We start from the raw sequence: 14,857 nt of genomic DNA, 5'->3' as shown, positions 1-14,857 counted from the left end.
ACTGTTTTCCAGCAGTTAATCTTTCAGCCAGGTAACTCCTTCTACACAAATCTTTGAGAGAGTTTCCAATATGAATGTTTCCATGGTTCTGTTCTGTGCTTTATTTGGATACCTTCTCTTCCTCAGTGGTGGGCTTGCCTATTCTCTTGGGTGGCACTGCAGCCTGACTCATGGAGGTGTGCTGTGCAGCATTTGAGCTACACTGGGCATGAACCTCGCTTGGGGGCTGTTTCCGCACCCTGGCTGCAGGCACAGCCTTGTGCATCACCTGGGCTGCTGCAACAGTGAAGTGAGCACCCCAACATCAGGAAAAACCAGTACATCCAATGGGATTGTAGGAGATTGAGAAATGTTCCCATGTATCCTTAGAAAGCTATTTTAAATTCACTTTCACTGAAAACACCAAAGGCTCTGTCTGCACCTTCATAGAACCATGGTTTGGTTTGGGCTGGAAGGGACCATAAAGATCTTCTAATTCCAATCCACCTGCCATGAGCAGGGACACCTCTCACTAGTTTAGGTTGCTCAGATCCCTTTCCAGCCTGGACTTGAACATTTCCAGGGATGGGGCATCCACAACTTCTCTGGACAACACATTCCAGTGCCTTACCACCCTCACAGGAAACAATTCCTTTATAATACACAATCTAGATCTACTTTGTCTCATTTCAAAGCCATTTTCCCTTGTCCTATCACTACATGACTTTAGAAAAAGTCCCTCTCCAGCTCTCTTGTAGCTCCCTGAAGTCCTCAGAGGTGCTGGTAGTTCTCACTGACTTTTGTTATCTGGGCTGAACAATCCCAACTCTCTCAGCCTGTCTTCATAGGAGTGGTGCTCCAATTATCTGATCATCTTCAAGATCTCATTTGGATTTCCAGTAGGTCCACGTCCTGTTCATGTTGGGGACCCCAGAGCTGGATGCAGTGCCCCAGGTGGGATCTCACCAGAGCAGAGCAGAGCAGAGCAGAGCAGAGCACAGGGGCAGAATCCCCTCCCTCACCTGCTGCCCACGGGGCTTTGGGTGCATCCCAGGACAGGTTTGGTTCCTGGGCTGATTCCAGAGCGCATTCCTGTGTCATGTCCAGCTTCCCATCCATGAGCACCCCAAGCTCTTCTCCTCAGGGCTGCTTTCAATCTGTTCATCCTGCAGTCTGTGTTTGTGCTTGGGACAGACCATGCTTAGCACACACGGACTCTGCACCACTAGTCTGGCTCTACCCTTTGCCCCCAAAAAACAGCCAATTATCCAGGTACCTTTTTTCTGCTTAAGTCCAGGTAAACACAATATACTATATTAATCTTTTCCTGAGAGTCTGGTTTATTGTCTCTCTGATAAATACAGATTGGCATTTTACCAGACTTTATATTTATTTCCAGATTTTTTTTTTCTCTCTAGATTTACTCTAAGAAATCACAGTGTATTCAGCTTAGATTAATTTCTCTCTGGTTTTCTAGATCTTTTTTTATTTCCAATTTCTTAGATGTAGGCTATACTCTGGATGCAGCACCTCTCTGGTTTACACCAAGACCATTTTCAAGTCTTTGAAATCTTTTGTCCAGATCTCGTATCGAAACATTAAATTCCTTAGTTTACACAACTTCACTCTTCTGCCATCAGGAAAGTGTTCTCCAAAGTGACCTGTGATGACAAGATTTTCTCTAAACATTGATTTGTTAATATCAGATCTAAAACAGCATTGCAGCTGACTTGGTGATGCTTTAGTGAAGCATTCTACTAGCTTTTGCACACAGAAATAATATGACATAGGTATTTTCTAGGCAACATCTGGGGAATTGATTTATAAACATTTTTAGGTTTTTTTTTTCTTTAGCAGCATTTCAGCTGGTCTGTCCTGCACTGAGCTCCAAGCTGTGCGTTAACAGCAGAATTTCAGAATTATCCTTGCACAAGCACTCACCATCCCTCCTTGGAGGGATTCTGCTCATACCATTTATCCCTTCCCAGCCTATCTCAGTAGCTAGAATGGACTGAAAAGTTATTTTAACCTGTATATCTGGCAAGAAAGCAAAAACACACAAACTTTTCTATCCTACCTGTGTTACTATATTGCTTTTCTAATATTCAAAATAAATGCCTATCCATACTAAATTAAGCTGTGTGAGTAACATCTGCCAGGTGTGCCTCAGTGTTTTATTCACAGTTTTCCCTGGGGATGAAGTCCACCTGCAATTGCCATTTTGTGTTATTTGTGTTTAAGTGAATACAGAATGTACAGCCCCTGTTATGTGTGTGATGTCCTTTGAGGAAAAGAATTTGAGAACTGCATGGTGGCACAGCTCGTGTGCTTCTGTGACATTCAGGAGAGATGAAACTGTTAGCTGGTGCTGATCAGACAAGCACATAAGCCTGACTTTTAAAAGGTTCATCTGTGTTACTATATTTATTTTGTTGGAGCCACAGAAAACTGCGTTCTTGTCAAAATGTGTCTTTAACAGGCTTTGCTTGCCATTCTTCTTGTGGGCTGGAAACTCAAACAGAAGCCTAATAAACACTTCAACCTAATCAACAACATTTATTTTCTGGGTCTAATTTCACCTTCTGGTTTATTCCTGACTGTCCTGGGGACAAGTGAAATGAAATAAAATTACATTATGCTAATAACTTCCCAATGACTTCATGCACATATTTTCAAGTCTGTGCTTGGGAATAGATGGTACTCAAGGCATTGTGAGATCCAGATGGCCAAAGGTAAATTAGGTTTCTTTTACTTCTGTGGTGTTCTGTAGGTGACATCTGAACTGCAAAGAAGGGTCATTTATATTGGAGAGATTGAATGTGCTACATGTTCAATCTGTGAAGCACACAAAGTACACATGGCTGCCTCTCTTTGCCATGGAGTTACTTACCTTTGTCCTCATTTTAGGTGCTTATGCCATTTCTTCCTTCTGCAGTAAAATATTTATGGCAAATTGTTTTATATTGCTTTAACATTGCTTTATCCTGACAGAGGTAAAGTCATAGAATCATTAAGGTTGGAAAGACCTCTGGGATCATCAAGCCCAACCTTTGACCCTGCCCACTAAGCCATAGCAGGAGGTGCCATATTAACTTGTTTCTTAAACACTTTCAAAGATGGTGATTCCACCCCTACCTGAGTTATGTTTTTTTATTCTATTTTCATATCCCATCGGTGCCTTTAAAATTTTTTTATAAGGGTTCATTATTCCTCTCAGGCTTTATACTGTCCTTATAGCAAAACTTGCATTTATCCAAGAGTACAAAAGTGAAGAAGCATTTCAAAGCACAGAGAGGTTTTTATGTTAGTTTTTGGGAGCTCCAGATTTGCTGAATATTTCTAAAAAAACAGGTTTTGGCGTTTACTGTGTGTTTTTATGTGCTGCAATACTGAAAGGTTTCTCTGACTTTCACAGACATTTATTGAGAGCAGATTGTACCAAATCACAACCTTTACCCACAGCCAATGCTCCCATGTACAGCACTAATGAGACCTGGCAGGTGAAAACACATCTCTGTGCAATGGTTTGGCCTCACAGGAAATCTTCTCTGATGTCACAGCTGTCTCTGATGTGGGCCTGCACCCTGGTCCTGCAAAGCAGAGGCTGACACACCACTGACTGTGTGTCAGTACCACTGAGCTCTTGCAACTCCTCACCATTTGAATTCCAAGAGCAAGCAGGGAGGGATGCTCTTTATTGTTTCTTTTCTCTTTGCTCTTAATGCACCTCAGTACCAGAGCCGGGCTGTGTGAAGTGTGGAGGCTGAGGATGTGATCTAAAAGCCTGCTTTAAGCCTGCACTCTTACCACTTGCTTTTAGAAGACTCTGGAACAGGGAATACAGTCCTGTGACATCTGTCAGAAGTGTGGGGCATAGTTTGCAAAAAAAAAACCACCAAACCAGCAAGAAGACCAAGCCAAACATGATAAAAGCTGTGTGTCACTCATGGCAAAGTCTACAGCCACCAAATAGCCTTATTTAGTTTATTAGCACAGTGTATTAGGTGCTACTATTGCAAGTTACACAAAAGGAGGGCAGTGACTCTTACACAATTGAATACAGAACAGGATGCACCTCTTCAGTGGAGGTAAGGTAGGTATACATATTTCACCTGTCATATGTACATAGATCATCTGTCTCTTCTGCCAGCCAGAACAAATACATTGTGCACAGTCCATCCATGGTCAATCTTCTTAGATTCATATCTGTAAAGTTTGGAAGTATTTATTCTCTTTCACATCTAGTCATACTGATCAACAGGTGTGTTCTGTATGGTGTAAAATAAATACAAATCATTATCCAATATAACTATATAGATTAACACTTTTAAAGGGAACCACCTGTGTGGAGCTTGGTCCTGACTTGGGGGCATAACCAGCAAGGTCAGTAATCACTCCTGCCCTGTTCCCTGAGACAGGAACTATCCAAGGGCATTTTGGCCAGGGCAAAGAACAGAATGAGTGAGAGAAGCTGGGGATGGGGCACTACTTGGCCACAATCCTGCATCCTCTCCTCTTTCCTCCCACTGGGAGCACAGTGCAGTGCTTAGCACATCTTTTAGAGCAAGCCAACCATTTTTGAATGACAACTTATTTACATAGGCAAGGAGAAATAGCTTCTTGGCAACTGTGTTCATGCCAAATGCTGATTTTCTATTTTAACTTCTAGACACAATGGCAATTGGCTTGTTTGAAAGATGAGGGATTATGAACTGAAGGGAGAGCTAATGAGGGGGGAGCAAACATGAGCCCAAACTTGCACTTCCCCAGTGCACTGCCTCAATTTACAGCTTGGTGAAACACTTGAAATTGGGTTTGGGCCCAAGAAGCTTTTGAAATGACCAAACCAATTTATTTTTAGCTACAAATATGGAGTAACTTCAAAATAGAAATGAAATCTGGACAATCCAAGAAAACAAGGCAGAGTGTGGGAACCAGTCAATAAGGTTAAAACCCAGCTGCCTTTGAGCATCTGCAGGGTAGATGCCTCCTCCCTTTCTTGTTGCAAGCAGTCAGGATGGGACAAGAAATGAAATCCATAAAAGATTTTTATTTATCAGCAATTAGCTTTGCCTATTAAAACTGTCAAGAATTACTCAGATGGCGTTCCTAGCACAATATTTAACAGGAGGTTGGCAAAAAAAATCCTCCAGCCATCCTTCAAAAAAAAGCCCCAAAGACAACATGTTTCATGGCTTCTTCTCCAGCACCATCTAGGTCCATCTCTTTTGGAGTTTTAGAGTGAACAAATCACAGGTCCTCTACCTCTACCTTGGGATGAGGCTTCTTAAGATGGAAGAGCCATAGTTCTGCCCACATTTGTTTTAGCAGAGTGTGTAAGAGGAAAAAAGTTCTGCAATTGCTTCATTTCTCCTCTTTTCTGATCAGTGCTGGTGATAATGGCTTCTTTGTTATGGCTTGTAGACTCCAGCATGCTGCTGTGTTGAGGCATAGGAGGGCTCAAATCTAACTCTTAAATAAAAAAGGTTCCAGCACAGCATGTTTGTAAAATATCTACTGACAAGTCAAAAAGTGTTCCACATGGCCTGTAAAACATATGTTAAAAATTATGCATCATAGACCAGCTTTAAATTATTCATTTTTAATTCCTTCAGTCTTGAAGGGCCTTTAAACATTGACTACTGAGAAACAATCCTGCCACTGAGGGAACAGCTATAAAATAAAAATCTGGCTACCTAGAAATATAGAGAAAAATGCTTTACCTAGGCACAGTTTCTGAATTTTAAAACATGAATAAAGGTCTGGATCCCCACTTGGTAAAAGCCGATACAGCTCCTTTGAAGTCTGCACAACTATCCCCCATCAGCAGTTGAAAGCCCTGGCCCAGACTTTAGAATAGATATAGTTCCTCTGCATAAGATGACAAGCAAGATTTGCATGGTTAGTTCAAACTATTTTATGTTTTTTTATTCACTGAGCTGTTGAGGAAATACTGTGTGTGAAACAAATCCTGGACTCTTTCCCAAAGCCATCTAAATGACACTTGCCAGTGAAATGCTTCAGCATGAGGGGATCAGATCCAGCACGCTGGGCTGGACCCTGCTGTAATTCCCATGGCATTATCAGAGAGCACTTGTTACCTCCACGCTCCTTGGGGTGCATCAGGGAAGCTGAGAGCATCTAAAGGAATTGAGTGTAACACTGATATAAAAAGGAGAAATAGGCTCCACAGTTGCTGTTTCAGGTGGATTTGGTCTTGTTCTCTGCTCTTGGCTCAGCCAGGTGCTGGCAGAGACCTGTGGATCTTCTCCATGCTCTGCACTCTCCATGCTACACCCCTGCTACTGTGCCGTGCCTCCCTGAGGCATCTCTGGGGCAAACACACTCCTCTTCTGCCTTGCTTTACAGAAAGGAGCCTTTCTAAGCAAACCCAGACACTGCAGAGCTCTCCTCCATATCTCCTCCTGGCAACTTGTGACCAAGGTAGGTGTGGCTGGAGGGGTGCACCATGTCCTCTCTTGTGTGCTCCAGAGAAATGGTGCAGAGATGGGGCTGAAAACACAGAAAAACAAAACAAACCAAACCAAAACATCTCTCACTCCCTTTCTTCAGCCACAGAATCATAGAACAGTTTGGGTTGGAAGGGAACTTAAAAGATCATCCCATCTCAACCCCGCTGCCTTGGTCAGGGACACTTTCCACTATCCCAGGCTGCTCCAAGCCCCATCCAGCCCAGCCTTGAACAGTGCCGGGGATGGGGAATCCACAGCTTCTCTGGGCAGCCTGTGCCAGTGTCAACTTGATTAACTGTTAATAATTAGGACATTCTTGGCCGCTGGGTTAATCCAACCTAGTGAAGCTTTATATATTGTATGATGATAAATCAGCTGTTTTACTAGATTCATTCTTTTCTTTCTGTTGAACTCATGGGCATACCAGGTGTGGTACAACAGGCAGTGAAATGCAGAGTCTCAGACTCTTCTTTCTCATTACTTTCTCACTCCCTCCCTCCTCCCAGAAATGCTTGGCAGAAATCCCCAAACCTGATGCACAGCCCTATTACTGGTGAGCTGTTCCCCAGAGATTCTTTTCTGTAAACAGTCCCAATCACTCACCATTATAGTGAAGCAAATGAAGCACCAAATTCAACCAATTTGCCTGAAAGTAGGAGAGCACCAAGGCAAAAAGGTAACAGAGACAGTAACAGATGATCAAATTGGAGCTCCTCATCCCACCTCCAGCAAAGTGTCAAGCAACTCCTGGGAAAAAAAGCACTGAACAACTCTTTAATAGACTGTTTCCACCACACAGTAATTCCTTGTATTGATACATTCCTCGTAAAAGAAGACTAATGTGCTTTTTATTTTTTATTTTTTTTAATGCTCATTACTGTAGATTAAATCCCTTCCAAACCCTGTTTATGAAGGATATAACACTATGCTGCTCTTCAGGATGCAGAGGCAGGATTTAGTGATGGGGTGAGTCCCTGGAAGGGCTTGTTTGGGCTTATGCTCCCTGAGCAGAAAGCTCAGGCTGTCACAGGTGCTCTCACTGCATGCAGATGCCTGCACAGCACAGTACATGATGTGACACTGTCCAAATCCACACTCAGGCTTTTACTAACACAACTCTATGGAAACAAGCTCAGTGGTGATTGATGAATTACAGCTCCTACATAGCACGTTACAGTTTCCCCTGGAAGTACCTGGTGCTGGATTTAATAACCCAACAACGTGGGCAGTTTCGGTAAGTAGATTAATCACCTGTAAACTCATCTGCTTCACAAAGGGAGTTGTGCACCGGCTGTCCAGTGTTACAGAACATGTTTTTCAGAGCTCAGGAATGCATTCTCCCCTCTGATACGTGCTATGAATGTTCACTGTGCATATTCGCCTGCCTACGGAAGGTGGAGGAGAGATCAGAGTTCATTTGCTTCTTTGGAGGTGCTATAATCCCCCCACTTCTAGTCATGGCCCCAGTCTTTACACATCTCATGGCTCCAGCCTTTACACATCGACACTAAAAAAGCCAGCATTATGTTGTTAAATAGTTTTAGCAGACACTTTATCACTTCAATGTATCTGCCTGGGGAATTCTTTAATGATGCTGCTTTCTTTTTAATTCTACAGTTTTTTATAGCCACCTTAAAAATGTCTGGTGCTGGACAGAAAGAAGAGGGCTGAAGTACCTCTCCTATGAAAACAGGCTAAGGGTGGGAGATAATTCAGCCCAGAGAAGAGAAGTCATAGGGGAGACCTTATAGCACCTTTCAGTATCTACAGGGGCTGCAAGAAAATTGCAAGTGTTTTTGTTTGTTTGTTTGTTTGTTTTCCCTAGGGAATGTAGTGATAGGACAAGGGGGAATGGCTTTAAAATGAAAGAGAGTAGGTTAAATTAGATATTCGGAAGACATTCTTTCCTGTGAGGCTGGTGAGACACAGGACCACCAGGTGCAGATGACCCATCCGTCAGTGTTCAAGCCCAGACTGGATGGAGCTCTGAGCAACCTGGTCTAATACAAGGTGTCCTGTCCGTAGTAGGGGGGTCCAAACCAGATTATCTTTAAGGTCCCTTCCAACCTAAACCATTCCATGACTCTGTGAATATCAACTATGCACTATTTTTATTAGCAATGCCACACAGATTTTCTGCCCTGAGAAGCGCCAAATTTCTTCCCACTTTCCCTACTGCGATCACCTTTGGGGTCACGCAGCCCAATTCCAGACACAGCAGTTTGACGAACACACATACACAGACATTCCTGGAGGGTGACTCTCTAGGGAGGACCCGACGAGAGCCGGATCTCATCCCGAGGGCGTCGGGGGTGAGTCCGGGCTCGGGTTCGCAGCTCTCCGGGGCACAGCCCCGCTCCGGGGGAGGCGATGGGAGGGGAACGGGGGTGAGATGGGGGCAATGGGGGCAGTGATTGGGGTGGGGGGTGCTTGGGGGGTGAGATTGATGGGGGGATGAGATGGGGGCAGTGATGGGGGGTTGCCTGGGCAGTGAGATGGGGTTGATGAGAAGGGTGAGATGAGGGCGATGGAAGGTGCTTGGGGAGGGGGTTGATGAGGAGGGTGAGCTGGGGGTGTTGGGGTGATGACGGGGGATGATGAGGGGAGGTGATGAGGGGGTGGTGGTGGTGGTAGGGGGGGTCCGCCCCTCCCGGCCCGGCCCCGAGGAGGAGCCGGCGGAGCCCCGCGCCGTCCACGTGGCCTAGGGCGCGCTATATGAGCGGGCAGGAAGCGCCGGGGAGGGAGCGAGGGGAGGGACGGGGCGCTCGGAGCAGCTCGGCCCGGCCGATAGACGGACACACACAGACAGCGCGACACACAGACAGCGCGGCTGCAGCAGCAGCAGCCACCACAGCAGCGACCGCCCGTCCGTCCGTGCCCCCCGGCCATGGAGCTCGGCCGCCCGCCGGCCCCCCTCAGCCCGCCGTGAGTACCGCGGGACCCCGTCCCTCTCTCCCGTCCTTCCTCGCTGCTCACATGCGAATCCCCGCTGCTGCAGAAGGCGCGGTGGGAGCCTCCCCGCCCCCTGACTCCTCACTCGGCTCTTGAGTTGTTGGGGTTTTTGATAAAAATTATTTCTGTGCTTTAGAAGCAGGGGCGGCCCCGGCGCTGCTCGCAGCATCCCCCGGCGCTCCGGAGCGGGGAGGCTTCTCCCCATCCATCCAGCCGGGATTTCCCCACTGGAGGGAGGCAGAGGGGAGGTGGCGGTGCCGGGGTGGGCTCCGGGAGAAGGGGCCGCCTTTGGGCGATGCTCGGGGGGCGACAGCGCCGGGAACCCCCCTGCAGCTGCCCCACGGGGCCGGTCCTGCGCCCCGACCCCCCTGCAGCTGCCCCACAGACCGGTCCTGCCCAGCGCCGCCGCCGGCAGGGAGCAGCGGGAGGGACCGGCCCCGCGCCCCGGCTGTGCTGGGTTAGTTCCCTCTCCCCTGGGTTGTAAGCTCTGTGCTGGAGGAGCAAAGCCGATGTTACTCCGTTAGAGGGCAAAAAAGCAGACTCGCTGTCGTAGGTATCCGCTCGCACAATGCTCCTTGCAGAATGAATTTCTAGAGGAGCATAAATAACTACTCTTCGTTTGCTTTTATTGTACTTGTTGTATTTATCTCAGCAGCGAACATCTATCCCAGGTCCTTAGTGTGATTGTGTGTAGTTTTGGCACAAATCAAAACAAGCCAGTAAAAAAAAAGAAAACGCCTTGATGTATATTTTGGTGTATATTTACTCATTTGAGGCACACAATATTTTCCAACTCTTTGTAACGGCTGGATTTGTATGTATCCAACATACCAAAATAACTCTTTCATGCAATTGTAAGTCTGAATTATATATTTGTCTGCTGGGCACATATGTTGAAGGAAAAACCTCCCTAATTATGGATCTTTCAGAGAGATTGGAAGGGTGACAAAGCCCTTGTAATCTTTTGGGTCAATTTTCATAAGCTCCAAAACCTCTCTTTGAAAAGGAAATTAAATTTCAGTGTACAAAAGGGACAGGAGATTCAAGGATATAAAAAGAGTCTCTTATTCTGCTTTGATCTTGTCCTCAGGAGTTCATTTACTTTAGTGCTCTTCAGTGACACAAGTTAAAATGAAGAGTTGCCTTTAACTGGAGTCTTCCTGCCTCTTGGCATTTCGGGAGGTACTCAATTAGCAGCACACTTCTCCCGTGTATTATTTACACAGCTTCAGCTGGAGGGGTGGCTCTGTGTGAAGCACTTGCTTGGAAGCACTTGGCTTGTTACAGCCACAGCATCCTGTGCCCCCCATGCCAGCCAGCACCTTCCCCAGGACAGCGTGTTCAGCCCTCCTCAGTTTTTCTGTCCCAGTCCAGAGCCAGAGATGCTCTGCCCACTGTGCTCAGTGCCTCGACAGAACTGCTCCGGTGTCAGAAGAAGCCGGGGTGGCTCTGGGCTCCCTTTGCTGCTTTCAGCAGAGGCAGGGTGTTATCTGCATGGCACGGCTGTGCTCAACGTCCTTTCTGGACCTCTCTGGGAACCTGAGAGTTTCTAATCTGCTTGAGCACATGTCCAGCGGGGTGAAGGAGGGAATGGTTGGATAAGGAGATGGTGAATAAGGAGAATGAATTTGTTTATTAGAGAGTAGCATGTGTTTTCTTGATTATCCTGGAAACAGCAAAGCCCCAGCACCCCGCTTATAGAACCCCAGGTCTGTGGTGAGCTTGGTGTTCTGTTCCTCTGCTGATTTCTCACTTCATTTACTCTGTTTTGGTGCTGCTGTAGAGTAACATTTCTGTGTCAGGAGGTTTCAGTCCTGTTCCTCACCAAAGTCCCAGTCTATGGTTCTGCCAAGTCAGCTTTTAAGTTACCACTAAGTTTTTAAACTACAGTTCTGCTAATGCACATTTATTTTACCTTTCTGCTTAGTATTGTGTAGAAGCATTGTCTCTGAAAGTGCAAACGAAGGGAGAAATTGTATTACTTATTCTTTTGGCTCACTCACTTAGTGCACTGTCTGATTCTGCAGGGGAGACAGTGAGCCGCCCTGTGTGGATGAATTTGTCACACATCTCTGCCAGAAACAAACTTGAGAACTTCTTTACAGTTTTTCTTCCAAACTTGATTATCCTGCTAATGGTAATGGCCTCTCAATTGAGGAAGGTCGCTTTTCAAACTAACCATAATTTCATGTAAGACTTGGTATGTGCTTATCAATTTTCTTTTTTGTTTATGTAAAACTAGGAGCAGCTTGAGAGGAAATTAAGGTCATGCAGATGGCAGTTCCATCTTCTAGGTTATAAAAGCATCTTTTATGTCAAGTGAGTTGCAAATGCTGCCATTAAATGATAGTAGAAATAAATTTTTACTTGGAACATCTTTTGCACCTATTTTCAAAAGCGTAGTGAAGCACAAACCTGCTTTTAAAAAGCAAAGCAGAGAGAGCAAACTCAGCTCCACAGCATATTTCGAGTGCTGATAATCCCACCACCTGGTGGAGCTTTTCATGGCTCTGGCTGAGAGAACTCTGAAAAGGATGCATTTTTTGTCTTGTTTCAACACTGTCACATGTAGTTTCTTCAACTTTTTTCTTTTTCATAGCAGACTTAATCAATTTTCTATTATTCTGTATCATTTATACTTTGCAGAAGGCTGCATAGGGCTGTTGGTGTCTCATCTGAAGCAGCAGATAGATGAACTGGTGAAGCAGGGGGTAAAGTTTTCACCTACAATACTTCTTAAGTGAAAGAATTATTTTTAATAACCAGCCCCTCTGCCAAGATACTCTGGTGGAACCTTTCAGTGCAAGCCCAGTTAGCTTTGTACTAATAATTTTTACATTTTGATGTAAATATTACTATAAATTTTTTATTTACTATAAAATATTTGCTAAACAGCCTGTGTTCAATCAAGCTTGCAAGGAGCAGAGAGGCAGATACCTTTTGAACTGATCTGACATTCCTGATATAGGTTATTAAAACATGGGAATGAGTTCAGGAATTAAGGTGAAGTATGGCTGAGATACTTCACCCCCTCTGCTGCAGTCTTGCCTGACTGCATCAAAGCCTGTCTGTGATGTTTATGGCGTGCCTCCTAACTGATAAATGAAAATCTAACTCACAGGTATGCAAGCTGAAAGTAAACTCTGGGGTTATCTGCCAGCTCACAATTCAGAGGAATTGCTTACAACAGGGAGAGAGCTCCTTGACCCATGCAGACATTTCCTGTGCAGGACATGCAGCCTTGCAGGCAGAATGCTGTTGTGAATGTTTGTGTTGCTTTTTTTGCCCCAGTGCCTGTGGCAGCAGCCAGCCATGGGGAGGCCATGGCTGGCCTAGGGATGTGGCAGCTCCCATCTGCCTCTCTGCTCCTGCAGGAATGGGGGGCCTGTGGGATGGACAGCTGCCTTTGCAGCCCATCCAGAGCATGTCTGCATCCCTCTCTGGGCGAGCCTGGGATTCACTGCCCAGCAGGTGCCTGTATCACCCAGCATGGGTGTGCTCCAGGGAGCTGGGATCTCCTACCAGGCCTCAGGGACCGTGGCTCCTCAGCTGTGGGCTTTTAGTGCTGTGTGAACTGCCCTGGGCTAGCTGTCCTTGTCTTCTGACACCTGGTGTGGTATTTGAAGCTTCAGGAGGGTGGGTTTGATGTCCAAGTGGCACCTGAAATGTGTTTGGCAGCTGAATTGACCCTGTGGGAGCTGTGTGAGTTTTCTGGGCGCGGACTTTTCTCTTATTAAATAGATAAACTTATCAACATAAGTGGTCTGTGTTCAGGATGTATGTCTGTTAGTTGTTCAAAGTTGTCACTTCTTGTGACTCCTCTTGTCCTGATAACTGCTCTGCACTGACCTGGCAGTAATTAACAGCAGCCACAGAGGAGCTGCTGTCACCCTTCTGGTCACCTTTCCCACTCTTACCCAACCTCCTCTTCCCACTGGTGCCAAGTGTCCCATACTTGGATTTGTAAGTAGCAGTCACTTTGTGTAAAATGTCCCATAAAACTCTGAAAAGCTCTTTTAAGTCACAACCCCCTGAAGCTGTGAAATAGCTGTGGAATATGGAAAATGGGAGGCCTGGACAGACAGGGAGCTCTTTAAAAGAAGCTCACCCATAGTATAGGTAGAAGCTTGCTCTGAAGCATGAGATAAGATTAGGAATGTCATCAATTGTAGAGACTGTAGTAATTGTTAAAATGCAATTCTGGGGGAAAGGAGGGTGGAAAGCAAATCTTTCCTGGCTTTGTTTCACTTTGAAGTGCTGTGATTAAGTTGCTTCATCTGGACTGACGGGGATGAGGAAGATTTGTGCCCTGTGTAGGAGGTGACCAAACCTTTGAGCAGACAGGAGTTGTGCTATTTCAGGAAACCTGTTAACCTCATCAAGCCACATCTGTTTCTCTGGGCCAGTCCCACAGCTATTTCTGCCAAGCAATTGCAAGGTGTCCTAGAATGCAACAGAGACACAACACAAGTGATTGAAACCTACACCTGGTGACAAATGTTTGAAGTGTAGCTGTCATTCTCTGAGGGCATCATTTCAATAGATTTTTTTGGTTTGTTTTTTTTTATAGTAACTTTTCAGGTTTTCAGTGCAGGCTCAGCACTCTGGCCTTCCATCCCAAAAGATTTGAGGGGATGACCAAGAGGGGGTGACATGTTAGAGCCCACAGGGTCCAAGCACAGCATTTCCCACCTTGCTGGTGCCTGACAGAGGACTGCTGCTGGCGTGGAGGTGACCACACATCCTTCTGGTATCCCCAAAGCTCCTGCAGTGATCTCCTTAGCCACCCTTTTGGAGGATTGTTCTGCAGAGTAAAAACTGGCACAGTGACACTGAGATATTAAGTCTGATGCAATTTTAAAATGTCTCTGGACTATATAGTTGCTGCTGACATTTTTTCAGGAGCCATGGAGTTCTGGATTTTTTAAATTTATTTTTGTTTTTAGAGCTTTGGTACACCAAAACATAGCAGAGGTTTTTCCTTTTAAAGGACACTGCATTATTTCTAGAGGCTGGATCTTCAATCAGGAACTTAATCTTACTTATCTGAAATACTTTGTGTGCTGACACAGCACAGTGTTGTACCAGCTCGAAAAAGAAATATAATTCTATCAAATCTGCCACCTCAGTTAATATGACCCTGCCAGGGAAGCAGAAGGCATCATCTCCAGTTCTTTTAGGAAGGTATCAGATTCCCACTGCCAGCTCAAATTCAAAGCACAGTGCATGTGGCCAGGTTTGGATTAAAAAAAAATTAATTCTAAGGTACTTCTTGCATCCTGGCATGCAAAACCACAGATCAAATTGGAAGTTGTCATCTGTATATTTGGGTTGAAACAGCAGTTTGAGTCCTACAGCCCTTTGGGAATAGAACTGAAGCAGAGACCTGTGTTACCCACCTTCAGACTTCTACAAACTCCTGTGTAAAGAGCATGGTGTAGGGCTACCTGCAA

The 14,857-nt window shown here is 45.5% G+C and overlaps 1 protein-coding gene across 1 annotated transcript in view; it reads left to right on the top strand.

Moving 5' to 3' along the window:
- Positions 1-9,198: 9,198 nt before the first annotated feature.
- ST3GAL1 (ST3 beta-galactoside alpha-2,3-sialyltransferase 1) overlaps positions 9,199-14,857 on the top strand; it is an 80,304-nt gene continuing 74,645 nt past the window's right edge. The window contains exon 1 of the mRNA XM_064706716.1: positions 9,199-9,377. The gene's annotated coding sequence lies outside the window, so the exon portion shown is untranslated. The remainder of the gene's footprint in view (positions 9,378-14,857) is intronic.

This window comes from Zonotrichia leucophrys, chromosome 2, assembly GCF_028769735.1.
Source record: "Zonotrichia leucophrys gambelii isolate GWCS_2022_RI chromosome 2, RI_Zleu_2.0, whole genome shotgun sequence".
In the NCBI taxonomy this organism is placed as follows: domain Eukaryota; kingdom Metazoa; phylum Chordata; class Aves; order Passeriformes; family Passerellidae; genus Zonotrichia; species Zonotrichia leucophrys.
The sequence above is the reverse complement of the archived record's forward strand: the minus strand, read 5'-3'. Positions and strand labels throughout refer to the sequence as shown.